We start from the raw sequence: 20827 nt of genomic DNA on the forward strand, positions 1-20827 counted from the left end.
AGTGACACAGAAAGTTTGAAAAACTATTTTGGCTTTTACGCACGCCCGGTCCTTCTCGACGGGAGCTCTCTCTTACCTCGGTGGATGGAAGTCGGGGGCAGGCGCTCTGCTGGGTGGCTGTCCGGGGACGGTGGATGGGGCTCGGACATGGCTTTTACACACGCCCGGTCCTGTTTATGGAGCTCTCTTCCACCTCCGTGGCTGGAAGTTCAGTAGTTGTTGGCTCGTTGAACTCTTGTTTTGTTAAATAAAGAGCCGTTTACCAAACCCACGTCTTTCCTGGTACTTTGTTAATGTTACAATATAGTTATACACCGGATCTCTGCAGCGCCAGTGCGGTGTTGTTGACATAAAGAACGAGGAATTTGATCGATGGATTTAATGATTTGGAGTGACACAGATGGTTTGATAATATTGTTTTAATATGATTTTAATATATTTGAAATATACTTTATATATCGTTATATGGGTCTGTGGAATAATTAGAAATGCAACTTACAACAGGTCCGACGTGAGCATATGCGGCGCATACGCGGCGTTGTTTACATAAAGCACGATCTATGGATTTAATGAATTGGAGTGACACAGATGGTTTGATAAACGTGTTATTTATGTAATACTTACTTGAATAACGTTGTCGTAATTTCGTTTAGCCTGGTGTTGCTGGTTCATGTCTGTTTTTGGTATTGGATTTTGACAAATACATTTGCCCCAAAAGTGTGACTTATATATGGGTTTTTTTCACTTTATTGTGCATTTCATGGCTGGTGCGACTTATACTCCGGAGCGACTTATAGTCCGAAAATTACGGTAATTATAAAATAAACTTAAATAACTATAAATGAAGCACTCTAAATTGCCCCTAGGTGTGAGTGCGAGTGCGGATGGTTGTTCGTCTCTGTGTGCCCTGGGATTGGCTGGTAACCAGTTCAGGGTGTGTCCCACGCCTGCTGCCCGATGACGGCTGGGATAGGCTCCACCACGCCCGCGACCCCCGTGGGGATGAAGCGGTTCAGAAAATGGATGGATGGATGAACTACGTATATATGAAATTTTCTCGGCAACACACCAAACATAAGTCATCGAGACAACAAAATACATTTGACAGCTTCTATTAGCCTTGCTGACATCTTAAAAAAATGATAAATGAGAGTGCAACTTAAAGTGAAGGCCATATTGTGGCCTCAACATTTTCATCTGTAAATTCATCATGCACACAAACTACAAAAATGATGAAAGTATAACGGATAATACAAAGATAAATACTGAACATATTTCATTCTTCTGGGGTATCAAGTTATTTCTTATTCACATAAAACAATATCAGATAAATAAAATTAGAAAGCACTGGGATGAGGAAAACTAAAATAATAGTAAACACGTCTGTTTTTATGGCTCCTCTATTTATTATTACTTCTAATGCTCAGTGGGAATGGAATTTCTTGATTTGGTTTGCCTGTGGAGCAAGTCCCTGAGCAGACTAACCCTGAAATAAGCGTCTGTGAGTGGCCAAGATGTGGGCCTACCGCACACGGATCTTCGTATATGTCCTTTGTCATTTGCCCATGTACAGCTACGGAGCAACGTTCTGGCTGGATAACTGAAAAATAAGCACTGCAATGCCCACTCACGGCAACAAAACTGGATTCCCCAGGAGCCTATGGTGGGCCTTCCAGCAAGTGCTGCATTGCTTGTCTCAAAGATAAAGCCATGGCCTGTAACTGAAACGTGTGACCTTGAAAATCCCAGTATGTTCGGAAGGAAATAACATTGGAGTTATACTTATCTGCTGTCGCTATCGTTGTAAAAAGCACTCCTGATGCTTTTTAGGGGTCTGTGATATTCAACCTGCCCAGCTTGAACATGGTCAACATCTAATGGTCATTTTCATCCAATTGGGATGTGAATTCCCTTGGGCTTGAATGTTGACCGGTTTTCACTATTCTCTATTATAAATCCTTGGGCAACAAAACCTTGTTTACGTTAACAACGTCTGAGCAGTATTGGTGGTGTGTATGACAAACCATTTTGTTTTGAAAGAAGGAGGGTTGAGGTGGAAGTAAATTCAAAACACACGTTCTAATCACTATGGAGAAAATAATGCAGTATAGGAATATTTCCAATATAAGTTTGAATTTAGTATTGACTGATTAATTGATAACAGAGTGGCAGGTGGGGTGGCCGAACATTTGGTTGTGGTGGCAGCGGCTACCCCTTGCCACACTGTAAAACTGAATATGTAAAGCATTCCAAGAAGTGGTACATACTGTAGTGTAGAAGTTAATGTTACAGCTGCCATCCAAGTTCTTGACACATGATGCCCCTGGATGTTTGTCCATATCCACAGAATACGTGATCACAGCAATAACTGACACCACTGTGGAAACAAAATTCACCACCAAAGATGCCTGAAACTGAAAGACAAGGAAATATGAGTGTTGATTAAATTAATAGAAATTTCAATTCCCAGAGGAATGAGGAAAAGGGAAAACAGTGTTTGACACATCATATCTTATCATAACAAGCTTCTTATGCATGGAAAAGTATAACCTCAGCGATGTGAGATGTTATAAATGTTTTATGACTGGCTGTTACTATGACGTGCTGGCGATGTACTGACATTGGTATATTATTGTTTGGATTCAGCAGTGCCCAATTATAGCGATAATGGTAATTTACCTCCCCTGTTGTCTTACATCTCTTAACAACATTCATGGGTCAATGTAATATACTCTAACATTCAGTCATCAAAAATATTACATAATATAATACTGTTTTTTTGAAGTGAAAGAAAGAAAGAAAGAAAGAAAGAAAGAAAGAAAGAAAGAAAGAAAGAAAGAAAGAAAGAAAGAAAGAAAGAAAGAAAGAAAGAAAACAAACAAAGAAGAAATGGATGCTCGCAGACAAAACTTGGGTACTTGATAAGTCCATTGTGGGCAAAATTCAATTGAGGTCCTCAAATTTCTCACTGCATTCTCTTCTAACCGCACTGTTGCCTCTTAAGGTACACAATGTCTCTCAGAACGGTGTTGTCCAAAGTGCCTTAAAAAAATTGACTCAATTCCGCAAAACCTATGGCTTAAAAGAACCATTGACATTTTCCTCGATTGTCAAAAATCACCTTTTTATACCACCCAACTCTGACTCTACTTTCGCCAGTTGGCGGGATAGGGTCCTGGCACCAATTACCTATATGTGGATTACCACTTTGCTGACTTTGCCAGTTCAAGTTACCTCAGGCACATTTCCGTTGTTTTTTGTTTTTTTTTTTGATTCGGTACTTGGTTTAGGCTACATACCCCGATTTTCCTAACCAAGCACCTGGGTCCCTGGCTGATCTTGTGCTTACGCTGGACCCCACTCAAAGACGCTCTATAGCAGGGATGTCTAAACTTTTTGCAAGGAGGGACAGATTTGATCAAGTGAAGGGGCCCGGGAGCCAATAGTTTTTTTGGACATTTTCTAACTACAAAAATTTCATGCAAATTCAAGATGCAAGATTCAAGAAGAATTTATTCGCCATGTTTGAGCGTACCAAACAAGGAATTTGACTTCGTTACATCACAGTCTCCGTTCAACATTTAGGTGACTAACAACACTCAGGACATGTGAAAATGACAAATGACAATATTCTCAACCATCCCCTGATCTTAAACTCCCATGAGGGCAAGGAAAAACTCAAATCTCCGACTAGGGGAAGTGAGCAACCTTGAGAAGAGACCACAGATGGGAGGGTCCGACTTCCAGGATGACCAGGCTGCAATGGATGCAGAGAAGACACATAGTGCAAACAGTGTAGACAATCCAAAAAGGTGTGGAGAGCAGGATGTTATTGCACAGCAATGACTCTGAGACTCTAAGAGTGGTGTGAGTTCATCAGAGCAACAGCCTGGGGGAAGAAGCTGTCTCTGTGTCTGCTGGTTTTGGCGTACAGAGCTCTAGAACGCCGTCCGGAGGGGAGTAGTTCAAACAGACTGTAACTTGGGTGAGAAGGGTCTGTAGAGATGTTGCTTGCGCGTTTCCTGGTCCTGGACAGGTACAAGTCTTGGATAGATGGGAGGTTGATTCCAATGATCTTTTCTGCAGTCCTGATTGTCCGTTGCAGTCTGTGCTTGTCTTGTTTGGAGGCCGATCCAAACCAGACAGTGATGGAGGTGCAGAGGACAGACTGGATGATGGCGGTGTAGAAGGTCTTCAGCAGCTCCCGCAGCAGGTTGAACTTCTTGAGCAGTTTCAGGAAGTACAGCCTCTGCTGGGCCTTCTTCCGGACAGAGTCTATGTGGCCGGTCCATTTCAGGTCCCGTGAGATTGTGGTACCCAGGAACTTGAAGGTGTCTGAGGAGAGTATGGTATTACTGCGGATAGTGAGGGGTGAAAGTGGTGAAGGATCTCGCCTGAAATCCACTGTCATTTCCACGGTCTTGAGCGGGTTCAGCTCCAGGTGATTTTGGCTGCACCAGTGGACCAGCCGCTCCACCTCCTGTCTGTACGCAGTCTCATCACCGTCCCGGATCAGTCCGATGAGAGTCGTGTCGTCTGCATACTTCAGGAGCTTCACAGGAGAGTCACCTGAGGAGAAATCGTTGGTGTAGAGAGAGAAGAGCAGTGGGGAGGGGACGTACCCCTGAGGGGCGCCAGTACTGGTGGTCCAGATGTGATGCTCCCCAGCCTCACACGCTGTCTCCTGTTGGTCAGGAAGCTGGTGATCCAATGACAGGTGGAGGCAGGCAGCGCGAGCTGGATGAGCTTCTGTTGGAGGATGTCAGGAGCAATGGTGTTGAACACCGAGCTGAAATCCACAAACTGGCGTACGTTCCTGGGGTGTCCAGGTGGTCCCATGTTGACTGCATCATCCACCGACCTGTTTGCCCGGTAGGCAAACTGGAGGGGGTCAAGCAGGGGGCCCGTGACATGCTTCAGGTGGTTCAGCACAACCTCTCGAAAGATTTCATGACCACAGATGTCAGAGCGACAGGTCTGTAGTCATTCAATCCTGTGATTGTGGGCTTCTTGGCCACTGGAACGATGGTGAAGCTTTTGAAGCACGAGGGCACCTCACACAGCTCCAGGGAGCGGTTGAAGATCCGTGCAAAGGTGGGCGCCAGCTGCTCAGCAGAGACTTTCAAGCAGGAGGGTGACATGCCGTCTGGGCCTGGTCCCTTCCTGATCTTTTGTCTTCGGAACACCTGGCGCACTTCTTCCTCACGGATCTGGAGTGCGGGCACGGCCTCTGCAAGAGAGAGATTAGGTGACAGCAGTGATGGAGGTGTGGACAGAGCGGTTGTGAGGGGAGGGGATAGGGGAGGGTATGTTGATTGTACTGCAGGAGGTCCTGTTGTGTGGGAGGACCGATCAAACCTGCAGTAGAACCTGTTCAGCTGGTTAGCAAGCCTTGGGCTCTCCACAGGACGTGGGGTTCGTTTCTTGAAGCCTGTGATGCTCTGCAGGCCTTTCCACACTGTTGAGGGATCAGGATTGGCAGAGAGGTGTCTCTCCAGGCTCTCCCCATAACACCTCCTGGCTCTCCTGACCTCTCGGTTCAGTGTGTTTCTGGTCTGCTTGAACAGGTCCTGGTTGCCAGTCTTGTAGGCCTCCTCCTTGGCTTTGCGCAGCCTCCTGAGGTTCGGTGTAAACCAAGGTTTGTCGTTATTGTACGTGCAGAAGGTCTTAGTCTGCACACACAGATCCTCACAAAAACCGATGTATGATGTAACAGTGTCAGTGAGTTCATGCAGGTCTGAAGTTGCAGCTTCGAAAACTCCCCAATCTGTACAGTCAAATCAGGCTTGGAGGTCCTGCCTTGACTCCACTGTCCACTTCCTCACAGTCCTCACTACAGGCTTAGAAGTTTTTAGTTTCTGCCTGTAGGCCGGGACCAGATGAACTAGACAGTGGTCCGAGAGTCCTAAAGCTGCACGAGCCACACAGTGGTATGCATCTTTAATTACGGTGTAGCAGTGGTCCAGTGTCTGTGCCCCTCTGGTGGAACACGTAATGTGCTGTCTGTATCTGGGGAGTTTGTGTGCGAGGTTCGCCCTGTTGAGATCAGCCAAAACAATGATTAGTGAATTTGGTAGAAGTTTCTCCATGTCTGTCACCTGGTCGGCCAGCATCTGCGTGGCTTCACTCGCATGTGCGTGTGGTGGAATGTAAACATCCGCCATGACGATCGAGGAGAACTCCCGTGGTTAATAGAACGGTCGGCAGTTTATGAAGAGTGTTTCTAGGAGAGGGCTGCAAGACTCTTTCAACACCGTACACATTGTACACATATACACATTGTTATAAAACAAATTTCATTGTCCCAATTGTATTTTTTTTCAAATGACAAAATTACCAAATATAAGCCACTCAGGCAGATGTGAACAACTCTAAAAACACAAATTCTGTCTTTCATTCATATCTGAAGAGTTAGATAACATTGAACAAACTGTATGAAATATCTTAAATGTACATGAGTTTAAAATTATTTTTGCCTCATAAACATTTTAAACAGGAGTTATAAGGGGGTAGGCAAAATATAAGGGGAATTGTTGACATTTCTGAGCATGAGGATTGGGATTTATGGTTTAAATAAAATAATTGTGAGGTTAAGAAAAATTGTGATCTCATGACTACAAGAACTTGTGTTTGTTGAGAAACTGACTCAAATAACAGTTAATCTCAAATGAAAAGAGTGGAAAAACACAGAGGCCCTAATTGGGCCACGGGTCCTATGTTTGTTTCTCTCCAACCCAACCATCCCCGAGCCCAGTTTGACTCTTTTCGCGACCCCATCCCACACTCCACCTCATTGTGCTTCTCTGTTCCCTTTGCTGATAAGCATGGCCGGTTGTTTTGTCTACAGGTTTTGTTTTCTTTCGTTTATACTAACGCTTGGTATTTTATTGCTAAGTTGAATTTCAATATTGTGTTAAATGATGTTTAATTTTTATGGTTCCATTAATGACAATAAAGGTCAATAAAGGGGATTATTAAGGGTTAGGCTTAGCAATCAATGAGCCATTACTGAGTCAGTGATACATCATTTGGCAGCCTGTGCGGGACTGATGTGTGACCAGTTAAGGACTTTCAGGTGACGTAAGCATTGGCCCCTATACTTTATTTCCTGATAAGACCTGTTAAATTTTAATATTATTTTGTCTGATAGACACAAATACATATCCATCTACTATACAGGGTCCATGTAGGCTGCCCTGTGTTACTGATTCTGTTCATAATTTTTATGGACAGAATTTCTAGGTGCCCCTCCGTGAGTCGTCACCTTATCGTGGTGGAGGGGTTTGCGTGCCCCTATGATCCTAGGAGCAATGTTGTCTGGGGCTTCATGCCCCTGGTAGAGTCACCCATGGCAAAACGGTCCTAGGTGAGGGGCCAGACAAAGCACGGCTCACCAAAGCCCATTATGATGACAAACGAAAATGGACTTCGTTTTCCCTCGCCCGGACGCAGGTCACCGGGGCCCCCCTCTGGAGCCAGGCCTGGAGGTGGGGCTCGAAGGTGAGCGCATGGTGGCCGGGCCTTCGCCCATGGGGCATAGCCCGAAAAGAAAACGAGGGTCTCCCTTCCCATGGGCTCACCGCCTGTAGGAGGGGCCAAAGAGGTCGGGTGCAAAGTGAGCTGGGCGGCGGCCAAAGGTGGGGACCTTGGCGGTCCGATCCCCGGCTGCAGAGGCTGGCTCTAGGGACATGGAATGTCACCTCTCTGGCTGGTGTGTGAGGCAGAAAAGTTCCGACTAGACATAGTCGGACTTGCCTCCACATATAGTTTGGTCTCTGGTACAAGCCCTCTCGAGAGGGGCTGGACTCTCTTCCACTCTGGAGTTGCCCACGGTGAGAGGCGTCGAGCAGGTGTGGGCATACTTATTGCCCCCCGGCTGGGCGCCTGCACATTGGGGTTCACCCCGGTGAGCGAGAGGGTAGCGCTCCTTCTAGGGACTCCATCGTTCTACTGGATAACTTCAATGCTCACGTGGGCAATGACAGTGAGACCTGGAAGGCCGTGATTGGGAGGAACGACCCCACCGATCTGAACCCGAGCGGTGTTCTATTGTTGAACTTCTGTGCTCAACACGGATTTTCTATAATGAACACCATGTTCAAACATAAGGCTGTCCATTTGTGCACTTGGCACTAGGACACCCTAGGCCGCAGTTCGATGATTTGTAGTCGTGTCATCGGATTTGCGGCTGGATGTTTTGAACACTCAGGTGAAGAGGAGGCGGAGTTGTCAACTGATCATCACCTGGTGGTGGGTAAGCTCCGATGGTGGGGGAAGTTGCCGGTCCGACCTGGCAGACCCAAACGCTCTGTGAGGGTCTTCTGGGAACGTCTGGCAGAATCCCCTGTCAAGAAGAGCTTCAACTCCCACCTCCGGCAGAGCTTTTCCCACGTCCAAGGGGAGGACCATGTTCCATGCCTCCATTGTTGAGGCAGCCGACCAGAGCTGTGGCCGTAAGGTCATTGGTGCCTGTCGTGTCGGCAATCCCCAGACCCGCTGGTGAACACCGGCGGTAAGGGATGCCGTCAAGCTGAAGAAGGAGTCCTATCGGGCCGTTTTGCGGGCAGCTGACAGGTACCGGATGGCCAAGTGGAACGCGGCTACGGCGGTTGCTGAGGCAAAAACCCGGGCGCGGGAGGAGTTTGGCGAGGCCATGGAGAATGACTTCTGGACGGCTTCGAGGAAATTCTGGTCCACTATCTGGCGTCTCAGGAGGAGGAAGCAGTGCACAGTCAACACAGTTTACAGTCGAGATGGCGTGCTGCTGACCTTGACTCGGGACGTCGTGAGTCGGTGGGGAGAATACTTCGAAGACCTCCTCAATTCTACCGACATGCCTTCCATTGTGGAAGCAGGGCCTGGAGACTCTAAGGTGGACTCTCCAATCTCTGGGGTCGAAGTCAAAGAGGTAGTTAAAAAACTCCTCGGTGGGAACGCCCCAGGGGTGGATGAGATCCGCCCGGAGTTCTTAAAGGCTCTGGATGTTGAGGGGCTGTCATGGCTGACACGCCTCTACAGCATTGCGTGGACATCGGGGACGGTGCCTCTGGATTGGCAGACTGGGGTGGTGGTTCCCCTCTCTAAGAAGGGGGATCGTAGGGTGTGTTCCAATTACAGGGGAATCACACTCCTCAGCCTCCCTGGTAAGGTCTATTCAGGGGTGCTGGAGAGGAGGGTCCGTCGGGAGGTCGAGCCTCGGATTCAGGAGGAGCAGTGTGGCTTTCATCCTGGCCGTGGAACAGTGGACCAGCTCTGCACCCGCTCTACACCCTCGGCAGGATCCTCGAGGGTGCATGGGAGTTCGCCCAACCAGTCCACATGTGTTTTGTGGACTTAGAGAAGGTGTTCGACCATGTCCCTCGGGAGGTTCTGTGGAGGGTGCTTCGGTAGTACGGGGTGCCGAGCCAACTGATAAGGGTGGTTCGGTCCCTGTATTACCGATGCCAGAGTTTGGTCCGCAATTCTGGCAGTAAGTCGGATTCGTTCCCAGTGAGGGTTGGACTCCGCCAAGGCTGACCTTTGTCACCGATTCTGTTCATAATTTTTATGGACAGAATTTCTAGGCGCAGCCGAGGCGTTGAGGGGGTCTGGTTTGGGGACCTCAGCATCGCATCTCTGCTTTTTGCGGATGACGTGGTGCTGTCGGCTTCTTCAGGCCGTGATCTCCAGCTCTCACTGGAGCGGTTCGCAGCAGAGTGTGAAGCGGTCGGGATGAGGGTCAGCACCTTCAAATCAGAGTCCATGGTCCTCGGTCTGAAAAGGGTGGAATGCCCTCTCCGGATTGGGGATGAGATCCTGCCCCAAGTGAAGGAGTTAAAGTATCTTGGGGTCTTGTTCACAAGCGAGGGCAGGCTGGAACGTGAGATTGACAGGCGGATCGGTGCAGCGTCGGCTGTAATGCGGACTGTCGGGCATCTCATCAGGATGCCTCCAGGACGCCTCCCTGGGGAGGTGTTTCGGGGCATGTCCCACCGGTAGGAGACCCCGGGGACGATTCAGGACGCGCTGGAGAGACTGTCTCTCGGCTGGCCTGGGAACGCCTTGGGATCCCCCGGGATGAGCTGGATGAAGAGGCTGGGGAGAGGGAGGTCTGGGAGTCCCTCCTGAAGCTGCTGCCCCCGCGACCCGACCCCGGATAAGCGGAAGAAGATGGATGGATGGAATTTCTAGGTGCAGCCGAGGCGTTGAAGGTGTCCGGTTGTGGGACCTCAGCATTGCATCTCTGCTTTTTGCAGACGGCGTGGTGCTGTTGGCTTCTTCAAGCCGTGATTTCCAACTTTCACTAGAGTGGTTCGCAGCTGAGTGTAAAGCAGTTGGGATGAGGGTCAGCACCTCCAATTCTGAGACCATGGTCCTCAGTTTGAAAAGGGTGGGATGCCCTTTCCGGAACAGGGATGACATCTTGCCCCAAGTGGAGTTCAAGTATCTTGGGGTCTTGTTCACAAGCGAGGGCAGGCTGGAGCACGAGATCGACAGGCGGATCGGTGCAGCGTCGGCAGTAATGCGGACTCTGTACTCTTCATTATGGTGACGGGAGAGCTGAGCCAAAAGGCAAAGCTATAGATTTACCGGTCGAACTACGCTCCTACCCTCACTTATGGTTCCTCCGCAGGGTGTCCGGGCTCTCACTTAGAGATAAGGTGAGAAGCTCGGTCATCCGGGAGAGACTCGGAGTAGAGTCGCTGATCCTCCACGTTGAGAGGAGCCAGATGAGGTGGCTCGGGCATCTCATCAGGATGCCTCCAGGACGCCTCCCTGGGGAGGCGTTCCAGGCATGTCCCACCGGTAGGAGACCCAGTGGACGACCCAGGACGGGCTGGAGAGACTATGTCTCTCAGCTGGCCTGGGAACGTCTTGGGATCCCCCGAGATGAGCTGGATGAAGTGGGAAAACCAAATGAACTTTGTACAACTACTTTTTATTAATATTGCCCAGCCCAGTTTTACATGTTGTAAGGTTTTGTGGCTCCGTTCTTTTGTTGTTTTCAGTTTTCCCTGTGGGAAAAGGTCAAAATGCCAATTTGAGTATAAAAGAGGGTTTCGTTATGCCCCAAGTACATTAGTTTTTTCTATTGCCCATTTTTTTTCCAATACCTATTTGATATAAAAGGTGGCCAATCTCTTGCATAGGTTTTTATTTTGGATTAAGTACATTAGTTACATACAGAGACTGAAAGAGAAAAATTCACTGGCAACGATAATGAAGTTTGGCAGACCCCTGTTGAATTGAACATCTGCTACTACAAATCTCAGTGAAGATAGGTCGGACGCGCCACGAGAGGGGTCGCAGTCCAGAATTGGCCACACCCATATGAGTGTGTGAATATGTATGTAATTGAAGTGAATGTGTAAGGAATAAAACTTGATTGGGGGGACCGACAAGCCCTTTTATGCTCTTAGGATTGTAGGAATTTACATTTAAACCTGAAGCATGTCACGGGTCCCCTGCTTGACCCCCTCCAGTTTGCCTACCACGCAAACAGGTCGGTGGATGATGCGGTCAACATGGGACTGCACTACATCCTGCACCACCTGGACACCCCAGGAACGTACGCCAGGATCCTGTTTGTGGATTTCAGCTCGACGTTCAACACCATCGCTCCTGACATCCTCCAACAGAAGCTCATCCAGCTCGCGGTGCCTGCCTCCACCCGTCATTGGATCACCAGCTTCCTGACCAACAGGAGACAGCGTGTGAGGCTGGGGAGCATCACATCTGGTTCCAGGACCACCAGTACTGGCGCCCCCCAGGGGTGCGTCCTCTCCCCACTGCTCTTCTCTCTCTACACCAACGATTTCTCCTCAGGTGACTCTCCTGTGAAGCTCCTGAAGTATGCAGACGACACGACTCTCATCGGACTGATCCGGGACGGTGATGAGACTGCGTACAGACAGGAGGTGGAGCGGCAAGGCCACTGGTGCAGCCAAAATCACCTGGAGCTGAACCCGCACAAGACCGTGGAGATGACAGTAGATTTCAGGCGAGATCCTTCACCACTTTCACCCCTCACTATCCGCAGTAATACCATACTCTCCTCAGACACCTTCAAGTTCCTGGGTACCACAATCTCACGGGACCTGAAATGGACCGGCCACATAGACTCTGTCCGGAAGAAGGCCCAGCAGAGGCTGTACTTCCTGAGACTGCTCAAGAAGTTCAACCTGCCGCGGGAGCTGCTGAAGACCTTCTACACTGCCATCATCCAGTCTGTCCTCTGCTACTCCTCTGAACTACTCCCCTCCGGACGGCGTTATAGAGCTCTGTACGCCAAAACCAGCAGACACAGAGACAGCTTCTTCCCCAGGCTGTTGCTCTGATGAACTCACACCACTCTTAGTCTCAGAGTCATTGCTGTGCAATAACATCCTGCTCTCCACACACTTTTGGATTGTCTACACTGTTTGCACTATGTGTGTTCTCTGCATCCATTGCAGCCTGGTCATCCTGGAAGAGGGACCCTCCCATCTGTGGTCTCTTCTCAAGGTTGCTCACTTCCCCTAGTCGGAGATTTGAGTTTTTCCTTGCCCTCATGGGAGTTTAGGACCAGGGGATGGCTGAGAATATTGTCATTGTATTGTCATTTGTCATTTTCACATGTCCTGAGTGTTGTTAGTCACCTAAATGTTGAACAGAGACTGTGATGTAACAAAGTCAAAGTCCATGTTTGGCACGCTCAAACATGGCGAATAAATTCTTCTTGAATCTTGAATTTAAATAAATTGACAGGTATGCTCATCACAAAATTGCCATTTAGAAAACACAAGTTAAAGTAGTACTGCTTGCAATAATTGCTTTTCATTTCTCAATCACTGAGAAGGTCTAGAGAGGCTAGGGTGATCTCAGGTGGAGCTGTGGCGAGAAACCCTTGTTAGGGTTTATAAACTATCTTGATCGAATGATTATGTTGGGATGTAGACTAGAATGATTAACTTTGTTTAAACCTTTTACCTTTCCTTGACTCTGAAAAGTTTAAACATTCAGTTGTTGAAACTTTCCAAATGGTGTGGAAACATCCTTGCTTAGTTAGTCATCTAAAATGCTCCACTAGGTTTTATTTTCACGACCTTGTAAAACAATGAACTGGGACACTCCAAACATGTCCAATGTCACCCCCACCCTACTTGTTCTCAATAAATATGCTCTTGTAAGAGACTAACGGCAGTGTTTGTTCGAACATTGCTGTACCTACAGTAACGGACTGGCTCTCCACTTGCAAGTGCTTAAAGGGCATACTGTCTCCCGTGTGGTTCTTGCAAAATAAGTTAGAGTCAGAACATCTCTAACAACCCTCACTGCAGAGAAGTCAATCCCACAGGGAAGACAAGACAACTTATTTTTTGGAAGTGCAGCTAAAGGACATAAAACCATGCACCACATTAGACAAGTTCTTATTGGCAGTCCAGCTGAAGGACATCACACCATGCACCAATTATCATCATCTGTGGAACTTCAGCCTCATGAAGGGACGACACAACCATTCCTGAATTATCACCGCAGCAGAATCGGGCTGACCAACCTCAAACACAACATACATACAAACTGCAAAGCCCACCCTTTTGCTGAAATGTCTTGTATAAAGTCTGGGTCAGGGAAATGCGTTCTTTGTCACTCTGCTACCTTCGCGGTTAAGGACGGATGTGACCCGGAGCTCCGCTTAGACAATTGGCTTTGTCAAGATACATGATGGATAGGATGGTACAAGATGGTGTGTGAATGTGTATTGGATTTGGCCCAGACGAATTGGCTGTTGGTTGAACCAGTCAACTTCCATTCCCGTTCCAATGGGTTAGGGTTAGGGTTAGAAGACAGAAGATGGTGCCAAAATCAGATTGACCTAAAAAAGTCCCAATGATCATCGTCACACACACATCTAAGTGTGGTGAAATTTGTCCTCTGCATTTAACCCATCACCACGTAATTTTTGATCCATCCCCTGAGGGGGAGGGGAGCAGTGAGCAGCAGCGGTGCAGCGCTCGGGAATCATCTTGGTGATCCCAATTCCAACACTTAATGCTGAGTGCCAAGCAGGGAGGCAATGGGTCCCATTTTTATAGTCTTTGGTATGACCCGGCCGGGGTCTGAACCCACAAGTCTCAGGGCGGACACTCTACCACCAGGCCACTGAGCAGGGATAGTTCAATCAATAGTTTAAAAAGTCATCGACTAGATGAAGACTCGTTCTGAAACACAGCAACACACAATTTTGGATTATAATATAAAATATGATAAATAAGCCAGGCTCATGGTTAGGTGATGAGAATGAGACATGTTAATCACAGTTCGAGTAAGCTGTATTATACTTTTTTTTATTCTGCTTTGCCATATTATATAGTTATTAGCAACTTGAGCAGCATCATAGAACTGATGTTTCATTTACACATGAATGTATTAAGAGTTGAGTAAGGCTTGACAGTGATACTGCTGGTGGAAGACTAAGATCCGACGCTTGGGCTTGACCTAGAGGTCACCAACTTGTCAAAATAAGTTTTGAAACTGCTTGAGTATTGTAATCTGCTAACTAGGAGAACCCACGATCAGAGTTATGATTGTGTTAAGTTGACTATTGTGAAAGTATGTGTTATTATTGTCACGATGTTTAGTCAATATCAAACATGTATGTAACATTGATGTGCCAATTGCACATGATTGCATTGAGAGAGACGAGGGAGGGGGTAGTGCTGTTTGATGGAACACAAGTAAGAGACAGGGCCGATTGCAAATGTCACGCTGACACAAGTTGACGGACATCGCATGCTAAATTGAGCATCGGAAAATTTGGAAGTCGGAAACAGGATGAAGCATCCCTGAGAAAGTGGTTGCATCCCTGAGAAAATGGTTGCATCTCTGAGAACATGGACACCTCATCCGGTTGGAGAAGGCTATTTTAGAATCAGTCCTGGGAAAGACAAGTATAGGATGTGATGGCAAAACTGGTACGTGACCAAGCTGGCATAGGATGCACGTACTGAACTGATATAAAAGGTTCATTCTGACAAAGAACAGAGCTCTCTCTCGCCTGGTGGGCTCTCTCCGTCAGGGGTTTGCCCCTGCGGGCTGCTGCCCGTGGACCGAGGACGCCGATTAGACGAAGATAGATTTTTCATTAGTGTGAAGGCGAAGGCCTTCACACTATTGTTATTCTACTTTATTTTTTTTTTTCTTATTAGTGTGAAGGCGAAGGCCTTCACACTATTGTTATTCTACTTTATTTTTCTTCTTATTATTATTAAACAATTTATTCCTCCCACTTTTTTGACACCTAACTACTCCCACATGCTTTAACCGATTCACCCCATTCCAACTTTCACACGTTCCAAAAATTCACGGCATGACTGCTAGTATTTCATTTGTTCATAACATTTACCGTTTTTGCATAATTAGCAAATTTGTGCCTTAAAATCCCCCATTCATTCTTAATGGCGCATTAGACACGAGCGACGTTCAGGAGTGAGTTCAAATTTTGACATCTGACAACTTTTTTCATGATTTATTTCCTTAACTCGTTTATTTAACTCTTTTATTTTTTATTTATTTATTTTCCATTCATTCATTTAGTTATTCATTTAATTTTAAGTTAAAAACATCATTTTACCGTTTTAACGGCATTTACCATTTTTATTTCTTGTTTAATATCATCATTCCACCACAGCAACACTAAGCCGCTGTTTAGCTCAGTAAGAAGAGACTGGAATTTGCAGCACGAGCGCTGTTCCCGTGCGAGTTCGAATCCCGCTTGACCAATATTTTTTTTTCATTCATTCAATTTTAACACATCACTTTAATAATTATTTTCATCATCATCATTAATTTACCATTTTTATTTTATTTAATCATCATCAATTTACCATTTTTATGTCATTTAATCATCATTTCGAGTCCCACAATAGTGTGAAGTGCCTTCGCCTTCACACGCAATTTCTCCAGAAATTGCCAATTCTAGTTATTATTATTATCCTACTTTATTCCTCCCACTTTTTTGACACCTAACTACTCCCACATGCTTTAACCGATTCACCCCATTCCAACTTTCACGGCATGATTGCTAGTTCGTTTTGAGAATCAAAATCTACTAAAATGAATTTCTAGAGTCTTCGAAGTGGATTTAGTCAAATTTTAAGCTCAGACAGGCTAGGAGATGTGGACCTCAGTGCGGCAGAGAGGAGCAGTTTTTAGGGCGTCGTTCTCTCCCTCCTTTAGGCCAGCCTGTTCTTTTAAACAGAATTCAGATTTTTGGAACAAGGAGAACTGATCACTTGACTTTTCTACAAAACAGCATTTTAGACCTCTTGCCTCTTCACTTTTTTTTTACAATTTGAGAGTTTTGCAATCAAGAGAACTTCGAGACTCAATATTTTTTTCTCTACTGAGATTGGCGAGTGGAATTATTGTTGTATTGTTTGAACAATCGAGACTTGTCATTCTTTTTCTTGCTTATTCATTAAATTTCTACTTTCTAATCATTTAATTTCGATTAATGATTATTTTGATCTTTTATGCTTTAAATCTCTTTTGCTTCTATATCATAAGTATACTGTAAACCTATTTAAAGTGAAGAAAGCGTTAATCCTTGACATCAGGAAGTCTCAGATCTGGTTCCAGATAGTTATCTTAAACTCAGCTAGCGTGGGTGCGCGCTATTGGAAATAAACGAGTTCCTGCGGTCTTACCAAAGACAGCTAAAACTATTCCGAGCGGTTACAAGAGCTCCAAATCTTATAGGAAAGAGAGCCGCTAAAATGGCCGCGATCAATTTGCTCCTGTGTCTCTACCAGGTAGTTACTCAACACAGAAGTCTGTTGATTTTAACGGGACAGGCGTCTGGAAAAGATGGAATTAATCTAACTATAGATTGGTTGCGTAAACAGTGGTTAGACTCGGAACAAATCTTCTTTTCGTACTGGTTTACATGAACTCTCGACTCCCCTCAAGTGCTGCGTTAGAGCAGCGGGGCTATAGGACAGAATTTTATCTTTTAAACGGAGAGCCGAGCGTACATTAGATAAGTGCAGGATTTGACAGCTTGCTTACTGTTATTAGACAGTTTTGGTAGGAATACCGTACTTTCCGGACTATAAGTAGCAGTTTTATTCACAGCACATCATGAACACATTAGTTACTGACTAGTAGTTTATGACTTCACATGTTATTTTATGATATTTTTCACTTCAGACCGCATGAGGGTGCTCTAGGCCTGTGGAATAATTGGAACCAGAAACCAAGAAACTACGGACAACTTTGCCGAAAGGCTGAACATCAACATGGCTCCATAGCCGAAAACCAAAGCTGAAGATCTGCAACTACCTGGTGAGGCTACCGGCACCTTAACGCTAGCCTCAATAGCCAGCCTTCTGGAGAAAAACCGGCTAGCTATCACCGCCGAGTTTCGGGCTTCCATGGAAAAGATCAAAAACAAACTGGATCGCCTCCACGTCATAGCAGATAACCACTCGACAAAGATCAAAGACCTCGAGGAGAACGCAAACGTCCAGCATACTTGGATACAAGCGCTGGAAGCCGCCTGTGCTAAGCCAACCTGAGACCTGTGCTAAGCTAGCCGAGACCAACACCAAGCTTGTAACAAAATCCATATCAATGGAGGCTTTCAGCAGAGGGAACAACGTTAAAATCGTGGGCTTACCGGAATCAGTGGAGAACTCCGACCCACTCTTCTTCCCCAAGCTGCTGAAAGAGCTCTTCGGTGAGATTGTGGATGCCCCCCCTCCGGAATGCGACCGCTGCCACCGAGCCCAGAGACCCAAACCGCCGCCCAGACCGGTGTTGATCCGACTACATCACTTCCAAACTAAAGACAAGATAATCAGGGCTGCTCGGATCAAAAGAGGGAAGCTCCGGTATCAACACCATCCTATCATCATCTATGAGGATTAGCCGAAAGAAATACTGGATGAACGCAAAGTCTACAGCAAAGTGATGTCGGCGCTGTACAAACTGGGTCTAAAGCCTGCTCTGGTCTTGATGGTGAGTCTCACCAGGAAGGGAGGTAGGCTACACCTAACTTCAGTTGATGAGGTGGAAAAGTACATAAAAACAGTCTCTAAATAATGCTCTGGTCCGTAATTCCTTTAATTTTCCATAAGTGCAAACCAGACTTCAATTGACACGAACTGAACTGTTTTTTTTCTTTGCACCTTGACAGAGGAATTTCCCCCTCTTTTTTTTCTTCTATACTTCGAACATCTACAAACATTATAAACAATCGGGGAATACCCACGACTTACTACCTTAGTTGTTTATCTATCTATTTATTTTGTTAAACATCGTTAGGTTGTGGGTTTGAGACTTCACTATAATGCAAAGAGACTTGTGTACAATTCTGTCTTAATGTTATTTTATGTATCTTTGCTCATGTTTGTATGTGTTTATGTATACATGTTTTTGTGTGATCCCTAATACTTACGGTCCTACTCTATTATCTTATGAGCTCTGATGATTTTTATTTTGAAGGAGATAATGTGAATCAATGTATGGACATCAGTGAGAATGTAACTTGTATGAACTACACCTGAAAAATTAAAATGCCTAATTGGTAACAATAAATTCTCAACCTTGCATCTAAATATAAGGAACTTATAAAAACACTATGATTAACTAGTTGTATTAAGTTCATTTTTTTTTACTTGTATTTCACTTCATTGGTTCTTCTATCTCAAACAATGTATTTTAGGTTGCATTACCTGACATGTTTCGGCGTGTACTTCTGCCTTCATCAGAGTGTCACTGGTGTGGTTGTGACGCGTCTTTATCAGCTCATGGATGAAGGCGTGGCTCAACTGTCAGATTTGACAGGTGAGTCACGCCCTCTGGTGTCCATTCACCTCTCCAAAATGCTGCTCCAGGTGGTAGAGAGCATGTAGGCTTCCTCGTCCCTGTTGATGGTCCTCGGGCCCCGCTTACGAATCTTAATGGGCTCCCTGATCCAACGCTGATGTTTATTTTCTTTGGTGCAAATGACACTGGCCTTTTTCCAGTCCATGATGTGATTTTCTCTTTTGCAGTGGTCGGTAATGGCTGACTTGTAGTGTTCATGTTCTGCTTGTTGCTTTATTGCTCTTGTTTGTCTTGTTGCAGTCTCCTTCTCACACTCCTTTTTGTGTTCTGTTTTCCTTATGATAAAGTTCCTCCCTGTCTCCCCAATGTATGATTTATTGCATGATTTGCATGGTATCTCGTATATAGAGTTGCATTTATTTTCCGGGTTGATTCTGTCTAACTCCATTCGTTATTACATTCTCGTTACTCTGAAGATTGCATCAACACTAATCATGCCTCCAAATGAAGAAAGTGGGAGCAGTCAAGCCATCCTAAAACACAAAGACGCTCCTCAAGCAATGCGACAGCGAGCGCCCGGCCGGCACGCTGCGGTTGCGTGATCGGACCAAATTTAGCTCCCTGCACTGAGGTCCACTTAAATTTTGGAAAGTCAATTAGGACTTTAAAAATGTTTTCTAAATTTTAGCGACCGCTCTGTCACAATAATGCAACCAGCACAGTGCAGTTGCGCGCTACGTTTGCGCGTTCGGCTTTGCACTGCAGTTGCGCAATTGGACAAAATAAAATTTCCTGCGCACTGAGTTCCACTTAAATTTTGGAAAGTACATCAGGACTTTAAAAATATTTTCTAAATTTCAGCGACAGCTCTGTCACAATAATGCGACCAGCGCGGTGCAGTTGAGCAGTCGGTGACGCGCTACGGTTGCGCATTCGGCGGTGCGCTGCAGCTGCGCGATCGGACAGAAATGCGCAAATGAAAAAATGCTTAAAAAAGGCGAGTTTTTTTTCTTGGAACGGATTACATTTTTTTCCCCAATATTTGTAATGGGAAAATATGATTCGGAATTTTAACGATTCACTTCTCAAACAGCCTTCTGGAACGGATTGTGTTCGAAAACCGAGGCTCCACTGTATTAAATACCATCCCTGTCAACAACACTCACACGCGGCAAGAGGGAAACTAAACCCTGGGTAACCCAAGGGCTCTCTAATTCCATTAAGCACAAAAATAAGCTATAGAAAATATATTTAAGACAGACAACTATTGAAAATAAAAATAAATATACTGCCTACAAAAATAAACTCCAAATTTATTAAGGATAAGTAAAGCCAACCACTACAGCAAACTCCTGCAAGATGCGCAGGGTGACTAAAAAAAATCTTGGCACATATTAACCAATGTCCTAAACTACGCTCCCTGATTCCTTTACTAACAGCAACATTGACCTCGCTAATAAATTCAATGGCTACTTTATATCCATAGGTGAGAATTTATCAAGTAAGATCAGCCAACTACAGGGAGCTTCGTATCAACATTACCTGAGAGGTATTTACCCAACCTCTTTCTTCCTGAAACCAACAGACAAAAATGAAATTATCAACATCATAAAGTCCATTAAGACCTCCAACTCAGTTGGTGAGGATGAGATTAACAGCAGAATTTTTAAATCGATGGCAAATATAATTGCTGACCCACTTGCCCACTTTCTCAACCTCTCCCTATCAGGTATTGTTCCCGAAAAGACAGAAATTGCAAAAATCATCCCTATATACAAATCTGGTGACAAAAATGATAAGACCAATTACCGACCCATAGCTATACTACCCACCCTCTCCAAAATATTGGAGAGAATCTTCTACAATCCATCCATCCCATCCATTTTCTGTACCGCCTTGTCCCCACGGGGGTTGCAGGCGTGCTGGAGCCTATCCCAGCTGTCATCGGGCAGTAGGCGGGGACCACCCTGAACCACCTGCCAGCCAATCGCAGGGCACACAGAGAAGAACAACCATCCGCACTCGCACTCACACCTAG

This window comes from Syngnathus leptorhynchus, chromosome 5, assembly GCF_054491065.1.
Source record: "Syngnathus leptorhynchus isolate UIUO chromosome 5, UIUO_Slep, whole genome shotgun sequence".
Classification (NCBI taxonomy): Eukaryota; Metazoa; Chordata; class Actinopteri; order Syngnathiformes; family Syngnathidae; genus Syngnathus; species Syngnathus leptorhynchus.